This window comes from Gopherus flavomarginatus, chromosome 3 (assembly GCF_025201925.1).
Source record: "Gopherus flavomarginatus isolate rGopFla2 chromosome 3, rGopFla2.mat.asm, whole genome shotgun sequence".
Classification (NCBI taxonomy): Eukaryota; Metazoa; Chordata; order Testudines; family Testudinidae; genus Gopherus; species Gopherus flavomarginatus.
The window spans coordinates 227,409,736-227,423,944 of record NC_066619.1 but is presented as its reverse complement, the minus strand read 5'-3'; the positions used below and the strand labels follow the sequence as shown (position 1 = coordinate 227,423,944).

The 14,209-nt window shown below is 42.8% G+C and overlaps 1 long non-coding RNA gene across 1 annotated transcript; it reads left to right on the top strand.

Moving 5' to 3' along the window:
• Positions 1-1,786: 1,786 nt before the first annotated feature.
• Positions 1,787-13,426, top strand: LOC127048409 (uncharacterized). Its single transcript, XR_007773655.1, has 3 exons — positions 1,787-1,935; positions 9,254-9,443; positions 12,515-13,426. It is a non-coding gene; the product is annotated as an uncharacterized LOC127048409 (long non-coding RNA).
• The last annotated feature ends 783 nt before the right edge of the window (positions 13,427-14,209 follow it).

Genomic DNA, 14,209 nt, shown 5'->3' with positions numbered 1-14,209 from the left:
TGAAAAAAGTATACAGTACATATAATTTCCTAATCTGTACCTTAGTCAGGACATCATCAGCATATAATTCTACTTTTTGCTTTTGTTTTGTCAATATATTCTCTCCATCATAAACCTAATATACCTGGGCTGTCTAACTTTTTGAATCTGAGTTTCTAAGACCAGCACAAACCAAGGAGGAGCAAGAGCTGTCTCAAGACTCATGTTAATGAAAATCTGTTAGGTGAGCAAAATCCTTTCAGTTTATATTATGAACCCATACCGCATAGTCTTAAATATTGGTTAGGCTATTTTTTAAAGCTATTGTTTGTTTGTTTGTTTGTTTTAAAATTGGTTAGGAAAAGAAACAAAAAAAATTATCCATAAATTGAACACGGAAGCCCGTGTTTCTGACCTGGTCAGGAGTCCAGTTGGGGCTTCTGAAATATTCAGAAGCTGTGACTTTTTCTTTCAGAATCTTGCCATAGTAATCCATGCTTTTGATATAGTATGCTGAGTGGGACTGGAAAAAGATGATCAGGTTTCAAGAAGGACATGTATTAGTATAAGACCAGAGACGGGCTATGTCTACTTTTATACAAGTGCAGTTGCACAGCTGTCGTGCTTCATTGTAGATGCTCACTAGAGTGGTGGGAGGGGTTCTCCCATTGCTGTATTTAATCCACCCTCCTGAGAGGTAGTAGCTAGGTCGAAATAAAGAATGCTTCTGTCAACCTAGTGTGGTCTACATTTGGGGTGGGGTTTAGTTTGGCTTAATGATGTTGCTCAGGGGTATGGATTTTTCACACTCCTGAGTGACATAGCTGGGTCAGCCTAACTTTGTAGTGTAGACCTGGCCTGAGGAATACAAGTGTGAGGCTTTTTTGGAAACAAACAGAGCCCCAGCATATAACATTAGCTTCTCGGGGCTGGTTTACACTGAGAAGTTACATCGGTGTAGCTACATCTCTCAGGGGTATGAAAAATCCACACCCCTGAGAGACGACTTAACTCCCCATGTAGGCAGTGCTAGGTTTAGCTACTGCCTCTTGGGAAGGTGGATTAACTACAGTTGTAGTGTTTTAAATGTAGACATAGCCTAACAAAACATTGGGTTTTGCTACTCTGTCTGCTTGCTGCATTACTTTTTGCTTTTGAAACATTTGTGATCTCTAGGCTGGACAACTGCAACAAACTTCATTTCGGTTAGCCTGGGAAAGAACTTGTGGGATGCCATCCGCAACAGGACACTGATCATGATTGCTCAACGACCTTAGTCCTAAAAATGCAGTGATCATTGTTAGTCATTTTTTAATGGTTAGTTGTTAGTTGTTTTGCCAACTGGCTTCTTGTTTTCCAAGTGTTTTTAAATCTAAGATAGTTCTCTACTTCTGCCATTACCATAACAGCTGAATGCTTCATAATCTTTAATGTATTTATCTTCAGAATGTATGTAATGTATTATGGCCCACAACATAGAGAAGTATTATTATTCACATTTTACAGATGGGAAACTGAGTCACAGGGAGACTAAGGGCCAGATTTTTAAAAGTACTTTGGTGTCTAATTCCCACTGAAATCAAGGTCCCAGGGTCACACATGAAATTTGTGATAGAGCAGGAAACTGGACTGGGGTCTCCCAAATCCCAGGCTTGCACCTTAACTACTGGACCTTTGTTCTTTTTTGCCATCTGCATGTAACATCTAATAGTATTATATAGTATATAGAACCTATTTTATAATATGTGATGTCAATCTCATGATTTTTTTGTAACTCTCACTTTTGGTGTTTTTCTTTAAGCTTCAGCTCCTGGAGTGAAGCGATTACGTGAGAATCTCACCTTTTATTTTAAAAAAGGTCATTTCTAGCTCTCGTGGTTCTGGAGGAAAGCAGTTGAATCAACTGACCATATGCAATATTACTGCATTATAAGAGTGAAAGCTAATGACATCTTGGTGAGTAATATAATTGTGAAATGTATGTATTAACACTAATGATATTATGTTTTGAAGTCTGTGGCCATGTGGGGAGAAACAGGTACCCTCTACACAGGAGAGAAGGTAACTATTTACTTATCTCCTATGTCAGTTTAAGATGGTGGAATCAAAACAATAGAAGTCTCATTTATATACAAGGGCATGGGAAGCCCACAGAAAGGGAAGAACAGCATGAAGCCATCCTGCCTCTTGAAACAAAGTCATTGAACTTTGGAAGATATAAGCAAGGAGAGAAGCCATGTTTGGCAACCATCCACTAGCCAGACACAAGCGAACAGAGTTCTTGCAAGCTGAGAAAGATGGGCCATTCAACCAAGGTGTGTGTTTTGAAGTCTCTGAATATAGGCGAGAAAAAACATCTTGAACAAAGCCAGTGTGTGTTTTCACTTTTATTTGCTTGTAACCCTTTCTAGCTTTATTCCTTTTAATTGGTATCACTTAACCTATCTTCTTTAGTTAATAAACTTGTTTTATTGTTAATATAAAGCAACTCAGTGCTGTGTTTAAATGGAAGGTGTCTTTATGCCAGTTAAGTTAATAAGCTCTGATGTACTTTTGTGTCTTTAGAGGAAAATCAAACCTTATTCCTGTCCAGGAGAGGGCTGGACATTACAGAGCACAGGGTTTTGGGAAAGTTTTGAACTGGGAATGTATTGGGGTCACCCTGCAAGTAGTAACCAGGGCTGATGGAAGCCACATTGGGGCTGTAGAGAGGCTGTTGCGGTCAGAGCTGCTGAACCAGGGTTGTCTAAGCATACAGATACTCAGGGTGTGACCTGCAAGCTTGTAGGCTGGTTGTGAGTGCCCGACGTTGGGAGCTACAGCAGCAAGGCATTGTGAGGCACTCAGGGTTACAGGACACAGCCCTTCACTGTTCTGATTAGCACCCCCAAACCAGTAGACCAGTAGGTATGTTGTATGTAACCAACTTTCTTCCTATATAATATTTTACACATCGCATCATGACTTAACAAGATAATGCAAATTGATGGGTTATAGCTTGTCATCTTTTCCTGTATTTTGTTGATTGCATAGAGGTGGTATATGTTGTGGAAAGTTCAGATCGAGATGCTATTCTTTAGCATGGTTGGAATCCAGCTTTGCTGTAAATCAGTTGCTCAGTACTTTGCCACAGACACCATAGGCAGCAGATAGCAGGCTGATTAGTTTGTGGTTCCTAGAGTCTTCTATGTTACCTCTCTCAGAAGACTAATAAGAACATTATTCCAGTCCTTCAGTGTTCTGCAAAGGAAAACAATGAGTGTTGAGTCAATAAAATAATCCACAGTTTTAGTGCCATAAGGCAAAAGAAAACTCACTGATTTAAAACGTAAAGTTACTTATCCCCCCTAAATCACTTCTGTGGTGTCTCCATTGATGTTTTACTTAATTTATTGTTTGGATCCCTCTGGTGTGAAGCATTTTATCTGAAGCTTTTTCAGATTGTTAAATTAATAGATTAGTTTTAGCAGCGAACCAGTTGGAGTTAATCAATTGAGTAGAGCTGTAGGGAGGCTGACTAAGCTGGGCTGGATTTGGAGGGTTTAATACTAATCAGAGTTTGAGAGCTACAGCTGCTTCATGTTTGTTTGGTAATAGAATTGACAAGCAGCTAATTTGAATGGAAAGCTCAGGAACAGATGTAAAGCTCCTCATGAGTATAAAAGGACAGGTCCTGCTCCACTGGAGGATGGTGCTGAACTTTCTTCTGTACGATAGGTCAAGGCTTTGTAATTTTTCTAACAGAGATTGCATTTGAATTAAAACTCAGGATCAAAACAGCTTGAAACTGGGGAATTCCAGATTTGCATCTGAACTTCTGGTCCTGGAGTCACAAAGAAACTTAGACATTGCAACGCCTAACTTGTAGGTGCCTGGAAAATTAGTCAAGTATCAGAGGGTAGCCGTGTTAGTCTGGATCTGTAAAAGCAGCAAAGAATCCTGTGGCACCTTATAGACTAACAGACGTTTTGGAGCATGAGCTTTCGTAGGTGAATACCCACTTCCTCAGATGCATGCATCTGAGGAAGTGGGTATTCACCTACGAAAGCTCATGCTCCAAAACGTCTGTTAGTCTATAAGGTGCCACAGGATTCTTTGCTGCTTTTGGAAAATTAGTGGAATCCACAAACTCTGGATTAAGCACCTTAGGACCCTTATACAATGCATATGGAGAGATGGGTGCCTGAGAATGGGAGCCACAAAAACCAGCACACTAGGTGGGAGTCGCCTAAATTAGCCAGTGGGAGATGCTGACAAGAAGGAAGTGTCGTAAACTCTGCCCCTCACATGGAGTTAGGCACCAGAGTTAGGTGCCTATCTCTGTTTGTGATCTTTAGCTGGGACTGTCTCTTGTTGTTTCTTGCAAGAATGATGGCAGTGCATGAGTAACTCCACACAAAATGGATAGGGAGGACATAAAGGTGTCTTATAACCTTTATTCCAGTGGTTAGAGGACTCACTTAGAATGTGGAAGACCCTTGTTCAATTTCCTTTTCTACCCTTTGTGGAGAAGGGGCTTGAAAAGGAGTTCCCTCCATCTCAGGTGAGTGCCCTTACCATTGGGCTATAGAATCACCCTTTTTGTGGTTCACTGCATATTTCATTAGTGTCACAAAGTGGAACAACTTCAACAAGTGCAGTTGAGAGTGCCCCCTACCAGAGCATGCTATACTCTGGTGGTCAGGGCCCTGACCTGAGAAGTGGGAAATTCAAGTTCAAATCCCTTTTTTACATCAGGCAGATGGGGTAATTGAAGTGGAGTCTCCCACAGCCTTGGTGAGTAACCTAACCACTGGGCTAAAGCATCTCCCATGCACTGATTTTATGTGGAGTTAGGCATGCTGTGAATATTCCTTGTGGATTGGGCTACAGGCAAGATCGGTGAGGTGACACTATCTTCACTTATTTTGATGATTATACTGGGGTTTAGGCAGGGCCGGCTCTACAATTTTCGCCGCCCCAAGCAGCGCACTGAATTGCTGCAGTGGACGGTGGGGGCAGTCTGTATGCCCTTCGGGCGGCAGGCGCGTTTCCGCGGCGGTGACAATTCGGCGGCAGCTTCTATGTTTAGCCGAAGCTGCAGTGGACAGCTAAACATAGAAGCTGCTGCCGAATTGCCGCCACAGTGGAAACACACATGCCGCCCTAAAGGCACGCGGACTGCCCCCACCATCCGTGGTGGCAATTCGGTGCACTGCTGGGGGCAAAACAACAGGGACTGCTGCCCCTTGCAGATTGCCGCCCCAAGCAACAGCTTGGAATGCTGGTGCCTGGAGCTGGCCCTGGATTTAGGAGTGAGATAGGCATCTGGACACCTGTCTGAGGCAGTAGTGCACATGGCCAGAGGCAGAAACTTAAGTGCCTAGGAAACTTTTACAGTGAAAATTTAGGTGCTGAGTGAGTTGAGGAACGTATAGGGTTTGGCAACAGTTGAATGGAGGATTTGTGGATCACAGTAGCATCAAATCTGGGATTTAGGGGCTTATATCCCTTTGTGGATCTGGGCCTTACTCTATTATCATAGCCGCTCAAATTAGCACTATGATTCTGAATACCTTCAAATCTTGGAAAAATTTGAAGCATGATCTGTTTTGTGGCTTGGACTTGTTTCTAGTTGCTAACAAACAGACAGGAAGGAAGGAGTTGAATAAGATTAAATCTCTTCTTCAGAACTTTTTTAGGAGTTTTAAGAAAAATCCAGAAAAAAGAGGTTTAAAACAACCCTAGCAGATTTTAATCAGCCTTTGTCTAAACTACAGAGCACACCTGTCTGACTGTAATGCCAAAAACTAAGGACAGACAAACTTGTATGGATAAAAGAAAAACCGTCCAAAACTCAAATGGGAAATTTGGAAAAAAATTAGTTAACTCTTAATTTGTTTTATGGCCTCCGCACTTGCTTGATATGATCACAAGTATGAATACTAGGAAAGACACTACTCTGGCAGGAGTTCTGACTTTCCTGCAAAGAAGTAGTACTGCAAAGTTTGCTGGAGAGTCTGTTCTTTTGATATTTCCAATCCAGACGTTCAAAATAAGCTTCAGAACCTATGGATAATAATGGCAGTATAATAATACTTTCATTTTTATTGTGTCTTTTGGAGTTCCTAAAACACTTTACAAACAGTGAATTCTTTCAGCACTCCTGTTAGGTAAATAGATATTATTATCATCTCTTTTTTAATATATGGGTAACAATGGCATACAGAGAGGTGGCTTTTCCAATATTACTCATTGAGTCAGTGGAAGAGTTGGACTATAGGAGTTTTGAGTTTTCGTTTTCTGCTCTAATTATTAGATACACTGCTTTTGTTACTACAAACCTATCTGTGTTTTTGAAACTTTTAGAGGTTCACCTCCCATTATTATTAACTCAATGTAAGGGTAAAGATGGAAAGACAATCCTATGTGAGGGTGAAAAAGGAAAAACAATCCTAGCTTCACTTTTAAGAATTTGGTCATAGATGAGGTAGCAAAGTCTCTACTCTGGTTGTCTGCATTCTAAAACTGAAGTTACAATTCTTGGTATTGCTAATTATTCCAGTGAAAAATATGTTTAGTCTCATTAAGAACAACACTTGTGACTTGAAAACACATATTTTGACACCATTCCTGCTGTGCATTGGGATTATGTATTGTGGATTCTACTGGATCTTCATGCTGTCCAAACATTGACAGAAGAGAAAAATATCATTATTTTGTCTTGGTCTCTTGGTATTTCTGGTTGTTATGGTTATTGTGCTGATGCAGAATTGATTTAATTTGATTCACAAAATCTGAGAAACTGCTTCCACTGATCATTTTAGCTTTGATAACACCTGCCTGTTTTAAGGAAAACCATTATGTTGTGAAGGGCATTACATGCTGTTCTGAGAATAACAACCTGTGCTGTAAAGCATGGTGACTCACCAGAATCAATCGAAAAACCTTATCAAATGCAATAAAATGAAATCCATTTGTCTGAACCAGCAGAACAATAGTACACTCTGAGGACAGCTCATTTAGCCCTGTTGAAGACTGTATGATAGCAGGGGGATGGTGATATTTTGTCGTTGCCTCCTTACTTTTTCACTGCCGTGTCCACTGGGTGTCACTGAGCTTTGTAATATCTAATCTGTCTTTTCACAATCCTAAAATCTGTTGCATTTCAACAAAGAACTTCTAATTTCCAGGAGGAAAATCAAAACACAGACTTGATACTGTCTTAAAACTCACTGACCATGGGACTCATTTTGCAGTAAGGAACAAAGACTCATAAGAAAGGCCATACTGGGTCAGACCAAAGGTCCATCTAGCCCAGTATCCTGTTTTCCAATACTGGCTAATGCCAGGTGCCCCAGAGGGAATGAACAGAACAGGTAATCATCTAGTGATCCATTCCCTATTGCCCATTCCCAGCTTCTGGCAAACAGAGGCTAAGGATACCATCCCTGCCCATCCTGGCTAATAGCCATTGATGGACCTATCCTCCATGAATTTATCTAGTTATTGTTGAATCCTGTTATAGTTTTGGCCTTTACAACATCCTCTGGCAAGGAGTTCCACAGGTTGACTGTGCATTGTGTGACTAAATACTTCCTTTTTGTTTTGTTTTAAATCTGCCTAATTTCATTGGGTGACTCCTAGTTCCTGTGCTATGAGAAGGAGTAAATAACACTTATTTATTTACTTTCTCCACACCAGTCACAATTTTATAGACCTCTATCATAGCCCCCTTAGTCATCTGTTTTCTAAGATGAAAAGTCCCAGTCTTATTAATCTCTCCTCATATGGTGGCCGTTTTATACCCCTGTTGATTTTTGTTGCCCTTTTCTGAACCTTTTCCAATTCCAATATATCTTTTTTGAGATGGGGCAACCACATCTGCATGATAGTCAAGATGTGGGCATAGCATGGATTTATATAGAGGCAATATGATATTTTCTGTCTTATTATATATCCCTTTCTTAATGATTCCCAACATTCAGTTTGCTTTTTTGACTGCTGCTGCACGTTGAGAGGATGTTGTCAGAGAACTATCCACAATGAGTCCAAGATCTCTTTCTTGAATGGCAACAGCTAATTTAGACCTCATTATTTTATAGGTATAGTTGGAATTATGTGTTCCAATCTGCATTACTTTGCATTTATCAACATTGACCCAGTTGTATTTGTGTACTTTGAACTTAGTACCTAAAAAGATTTTTTGTTTCAAAGGGGTATTAGACCCCCGAAACAGACACCTTTCTGTTCAGCTAGATTGACTCTATCAGAGTTATTTATATATAGAGAGAGTAATAAAGGTCAGATCTGCTCCATTTGTGCTGGTTAAAACCTTCATGAATTCTTGATTTTTGGATGCAATGTGGCTGCATTGCATCTTGTTGGCAGAAATGAGCCAGAGGAAATGGCTTATCTGGAGATCACCACAGTGCTGGCATAGGGTTTCTTACAACATCCCTGCCATCTGCTGGTGTAGACAATACGGCTGGCAGAAGAAATGTGGTCAGAGGCTTCCATACAGCCTGCTGATCCCTATTTCAGCCCCTTGAGGTCATTGGTCTCAGTGTAACATAGTGGCACCTTTCATTTCCTGTTATTTCTTTGGTTAAATATTGATGATTTTGATTCAACACACCCATTTTTCTCTCTGCATATAAACCATTTAACTTCCCTTGCAGTAAATAAACACTTTGAAGGATCCACTAGGTTCTCAGATTTTATTTTCCAGTTCTGGTAAATTTTGTTGGTAATATTTCATAGGTTGTTCATCCTTAGACCTAAGTTAGATGTTACAACAAAGGGAGTAACATACCCTGTAGCATTCCTGATGGGTGTTAGCTCAGTAATGGGGAAGTAATGATAAGGCAGTGAAGGAAAGCTTTCATTTTTGTTTTTTAAAACTGTATCAGAGGAGAAGTGGAATGATATGGCTGCAGAGGGCTAACTCATTTGACAGAGAAGTTTTTTGAAAAAATAAACAAGTATGTCTGGAATTTTCTTTGACCAGTTTACCCAGCCCTGGTAAACATCATTTAAAAAAAAAATCTAAAGATTGTATAGGTTCTGAGCTGACTGGAAGACTGTGAGAAAGAATTTTCCACTTGCAGCAGTGAAAATAAAAACCAATTCTAAAAATAATACGGTACAACATTAGGTCTGGGGATTTGTATTTTTCTGATGCAGACCAGAAAAAATACCATTTGGACTCAGATCATCTTGATCCAAATGCAGAAATTAATTAAAAAGCTCTGGATGAATTTGTTACTTTATTGACTATCTCATCTACCTCCAGGACACCGGAAAATTCACACATTACCTGGCAGCAGGGGGAAGAGTAGCACATATCCATATGTGTCTGCAAAACGAGTAAAGCTACACAGGAAAGAGAATCCTCATGTTTAGAGGATGGATGTGAAGATTGATGCTGAATATGTTCCCATTAGAGGAAGCATGCAAACAGTGGAAGAGTCTGGAGACTCCCAGTAAGTGGGTTTGGCTTTTGGGCATTTCAGCATGTTTCTTTGAAATGTGCTCCTTACACTGAAAAAGTCTCATCCATCAAGTCTGTTTTGTCAATACACTATCCAGAAAGAATTATGTAAAAATTACCTTGATTGATTTTAGCAGCTCAGAGCATCTCAAATCTTATATAGGTAGATATGCATACACTTGTGTATACACACACACACAGAAATTGAAAGGACCTTTATTCTCATCCACCAGCTTTTCTGTATTCATTCTATAATATCATACATGCATGTTGTATAAATCAAGTGTCAGGACAAAAAAGGAAATAAAAAAAAGAAAAAGAAAAAACATCACAGGTCTGAATCAGGCACTAATGATACTTCTTATTGTTTACTTTCCATTCCTAATTTCCACATGGGTACTGCCCATTACCAGTCCTGCACCCAGTAGTGAAGAGATATGGGGCCAGATCCTTAGCTAGTTCATTTAAACTGAACTAGGCAAATTTACACTGGCTGAAGATCTGGCCCATTAAATTTGAAATAAATACAACACGTTGAGCAACTGTATGTTAATAGAAAAGAAAGAAAAATGCTTTTCCTAGTCCCCAGCTTATTTTTGGCATCAGTCCTTCTCCATGAAATTTTTTAGCTGTCTGACTAAGGGTCAAATCCTTCTGGTTTACATACACAATCGCAAAGATAGGATGTGGCTCAAGTTGTAAGCTCCCCTTGGGTCAGAGATCTTGTCTTTGTATATATTAAGTGCCATGCCTGCCTATGCACTATATAAATAATAATTAATAATAAAATGAAGAACTTACACTTTGTTCATTTGAAAGCCTGTCATTTTTATTTTGCAAAAGATAGTATATGTAAGTTCCATCCTTTTCCTGAGAGGTGATATTTTCCTGTAGATTGGAGATTGTCCTAAGAAGCTGCAGAGACTTCCACAAATACATGTTCATTTTTTTCAGACATATTCTACATTCTAAGAGATTTTTTTTTTGGTAGTCCTTTTTGAGATTTTGGTGGGTTGAAGTGAGTAGGTGGAAGAAACAGGCATAGTTACTTAGCTTGAAATACTAATGCAGGCAAAAAGTGAGGTTATATCATGATTTTTGTAAGCTCTGTTTAACAAACTAATTACCATGCTGATTAATCTTAACAGAGTGAAATACTGTGCCTCTAATGTTTATATCTGACCTAGGTAAATTGAAGTTCAAAAGCTGCTGTGAATGTGGCAATACTAAGTATAGGAATTCTGATTGAAAGGGGATACTTGGCATTCTCATAAGCAAGTCATTATCCCAAAGGTCCTCAAGCTCTCAGCTATTTTATGGCAAATCTGTTGTCTTAGTTGTAGGGATAAACCAAAAAGTTTAGGCAACAATTTGTTTTTTCTGAATGCTCTGTGAGCCTGAACCAGGGCAGTCCCAAGCAAAAAAAAAATTGTCTCCCCCACCCCCTTTTCTTTTGGCTTTTACGTTTGCACTTTTCAATGTTTTTTGTTTGTTTTGTTTTATTTTTGACTGTTTAAAATTAAAACAAAAATGAAAACAGAGAATTTCTAGTTAGTGAAATAAAACAATTTCCTACTAGTGTATTCATTTACTCACTGGGCTGGCCATGGAGTGGACTAGGCTGTGTCTGCCTGTGGAAAGCTAGGGCTGCTCTTGCGCCAGAGGCCTTGGCATAGGCAGGATGTCAGCGCCAATCCCATGGCTCATGTGGGCCGTGCCTGTTGGACCAAGTCACGCTGCCGGCGGGCTACCCAGCCTGGCTGTCGTTGCCGAGTAGCCAGAGGGGCCTGGAGCTGCATGGGAGACACCGAACAGCTCTGCCTCCTGTCTCTCCTTCCCCATGAGCACGCCCGGGGGCATGGCACTGCCCTCTGGAGCTGGGCGTCGCAGCCCCATGCCAGCAGGAGCAAGCAGTGGGGGGATGGGGGAGGAGGCTGCCCGGTCCCTCCTGCCAGGGCACAATCACCTCCATTCCCCTGGTGCCAATCCTAGTCTGAAATGGCTGTAGCAGCCCTGCTCACAGTCCCACATCTTGTATGCAGTGCAGGGAGGAAGAGCAGGGCTGCGGCCCGGCTCCCACACTGGCCTAGGGCCCTCGTGGCTGGAGAGGCAGTGGACCCTGGGGAGCCTAGCTTGGGGCAGCCTCACCAACACCCCAGAGTCCCGAGTGGTCACCCTGCGGCGTGGCTGGGACAGAGCCAGCCGGACGGGGGAACCACCTGTAGCTCTCACTCAGAGTGAGCTGGCGCGGCTGCGGGGTTCAGCTGCCGGGGCCCGGGGCAAAGCAGTTGGTGGCTGGTGATCACATAGCAGCATGCTCGGGCCTCCCGGTCCCCGGGACCCCCGCGAGCCGGCAGTGGGCTTGGCCTGTGCAGTGGTATGAGTTCAGCTCAGCCTGGGCTGCCACTCCGCTCTTCTTCCTCACCCCCCGGGCAGGAGGCAGAGCACAGGGGGAGGAGGCGGAGGGAGAGACAAGTCGAGGAGGAGCCCGCAGCCGGTGCTGGAGGAGCGACCTGCCTGGCCACCATGTTCCGCCGTCGCCCCCTGCGCTCTGCGACCAGGGCAGGGCTGCTGCCCATGGGAGAGCAGCAGGACATGCTCCCCACTGAGCCGGCTCCCCCTGCCCTGCCGCACAGCCCCAGCGGCACCCGGTCAGAGAACAACAGGGCGGTCAGGATCCAGCTCAGGACACTCCTTCAGGTCGGAGCTGGGGCCCCATGATTATGCCGCCTTTGGTAATTTGCCGCCCCAAGCACCTACTTGTTTTGCTGGTGCCTAGAGTCGCCCCTGGCCTGAACTGTAGTCTCTTTTTTATCTCCCCACTTTATTAAACAAACAAAAAATCAGTTCTTTGCCCTTGCTTTTAGGTAAAATAATTTGATACATAACTAGATATTGAGTGAATGCTGTTTTTAAAAACCTGGAAAAAGCCATATGATTCCCAAAGCACCATTTAGCAATTTTTTGTATCAAGTATTTATTGCATTATAAGACCAGTAGATACCTACAAATTGTTGGGAACTGATGAGAAAAGTTACCCTAATGCTACATTTTTATCTTCAGCTCTTAATAGATCTGTGGTATCAGAAAACACACTCTCCTTCTCCTAGATGTCTTCAGAGAACACTGGGCCACCCACATGCTCAGAGAAGTGAGACAAGATTTAAGACTTTCTGAGACTAAGTGTTGCTAACTCTCGCCGTAGCTGCTATTTTTCTTGAAGACCAGCTCCTGGAGTCATGACAATCTCAGCTTTCATTTTAAAAATGAAGTAATTAGTCCTGATGGTTGTGGAGAAAAGCCAGAAAATATGACCCAAATGTAACCTAAAGGTTCAGTAGGCAAAGAACCCCAAACTGATTCTTCTTTAAAATCTCATGATGTTTTAGGGGATTAACTCATGATTTTTGAACACATGCTTATGACAGTACTGCTGACTCTCCATTACTGTATACCTCCCCAGTAGCAGGGACCCAGTTTGTTTCAAAGGTAGGGAACAAGAGATGACTGCCATTACAGCTATGATGGATTCAGAGTGAGGTAAATGTCAGCTTTTGGACTCTATGCTTTATACAATATTAATCCTATGAGTTAAACATACAGCTTGTTTCAGGACAGACTACCCTCATCCCCAGCATAGCAACACAGTTGCCTCAGTTTCAGCCTCTTGGCTCTCCCCACATAGACCTGGGAGTTTTAGTTAACATTCCCTCTCTTTAGTAAACCATTCTAGATTCATAAGCAGTTCACTTGCCCTCCCAGGTACCAGTAATTGCTTCCCTGATCAGCAAGGTTTAAAGAATAATCCCATCTGCCCTTGTAGGCCTAGTTAGGGTTGCCAACTTTCTAATCACACAAAACCGAACACTCCTGCCCTGCCCTGCCCCGCCCCTGCCCTGAGGCCCTGCCGCTGCTTGCTCCATCCCCCCTCCCTCCATTACTCACTCTCCAACATCTTTGTTCACTTTCACTGGGCTGGGGCAGAGAGTGGGGTTGCGGGGGCAGGGGGTTGACGGCTCCGGCTGGGGGTGTGGACTCAGGGTTGGGGCCTGACATATGGGGTTTGGGGTGAAGGAAGAGGCCCCAGACTGGGACAGGAAATTGGGCTGTGGCGGGGGGAGGGTGGGGAGGTGAGGACTCCCTGGGGGTGTGGTCTCTGGGGTGGGGCTGAGGATGAGAGTGCAGGAAGGGGCTGGGGCAGGGTGCTGCGGGGTGCGGGCTCTGGGAGGGAGTTTGAGTGTGCCAGTGGATGTGAGGTCCCAGAATTGCTTACTGCAGCTCCCGGGAAGTGGCCGCCAAATCCTTGTGACCTCTAGATGCATGGGCGGCGAGGAAGGCTCTTGGAGTGGGGGCAATGTGCAGAGCTTCCCTGGCTGCCCATGCATCTAGGGCAGGGGTAGGTAACCTATGTCACGGGTGCCGAAGGCGACACGGGAGCTGATTTTCAGTGGCACTCACACTGCCTGGGTCCTGGTCACTGGTCCGGGGGGCTCTGCATTTTAATTTAATTTTAAATGAAGCTTCTTAAACATTTTAAAAACCTTATTTACTCTACATACAACAATAGTTTAGTTATATTTTATAGACTTAGGGAAAGAGACCTTCTAAAAACATTACAGTGTATTACTGGCACGCGAAACCTTAAATCAGAGTGAATAAATGAAGACTCAGCACACCACTTCTGAAAGGTTGCTGACCCCTGATCTAGGGGCTGCTGGGATCTGGTGACCACTTCCAGGAGCTGCGTGGAGCTAGGTC